Here is an 834-nt window from a genome sequence, read left to right on the forward strand (position 1 = left end):
CGCGCACACACCCACACACACATACACACAAACACACACACACACAGAGGGTACATGGCCTAGTGGTGTTGTGAGCGAGATCATAGTTTCAGTTCTTGGACCGGGTGGTGCGTTGTATTCTTGAGCAAAACACTTCATCTCACCTTGCCCTACGATCACGTGTCGACACCTGACACGTGGTACACCGTGCACCTGTTCGGCTAACGTCGATTTGATGGAGAGAGGAATCTAATGAGCGGCACGAACGTTTGATCATTATAAACGAATTATTTGTGCAGGATGTTCAGCAAGATATTGCAGTACCGTCCCTCTCGGACCAAAAGAGACAACCATCATATCTCATATATGCGTTCGCGCGCGCGTTTGTACGTGTTCTTTCTTTATTGGTAAGGAATCTTGAAATAAAACTGAACAATGATATACATACATACATACATACATAAGCATATATATATATATATATATATATATATATATATATATATATATATATATATATATATATATATATGGAACCAGGGCCTATGAAAGGGGTGTTCAACCAGTACAACGGACCAGGTTTCTGGGATCTAAGGAAATGCCCTGTGAATTTCTGATGGGGTGAGGAGAGACATCACCGCCTTCCCAGTTGGAACCCGAAAGCAATCTTGTTCCACCTTGCGAAATCTCTTTATGAAACCCTCTGTATGTATGTGTGTGTGTGTAAAAGCTCATTTCTTGCCTTCATTACATATATATATATATATATATATCAAGACATACCCGCTTTTCTCTTTCCGTCTCTACAACGCGAGCCCACGGATACGCAGGCACACGCAGGCACACGCACGCACG

Source organism: Octopus bimaculoides, chromosome 6 (assembly GCF_046866305.1).
Source record: "Octopus bimaculoides isolate indiv1 chromosome 6, ASM4686630v1, whole genome shotgun sequence".
In the NCBI taxonomy this organism is placed as follows: Eukaryota; Metazoa; Mollusca; class Cephalopoda; order Octopoda; family Octopodidae; genus Octopus; species Octopus bimaculoides.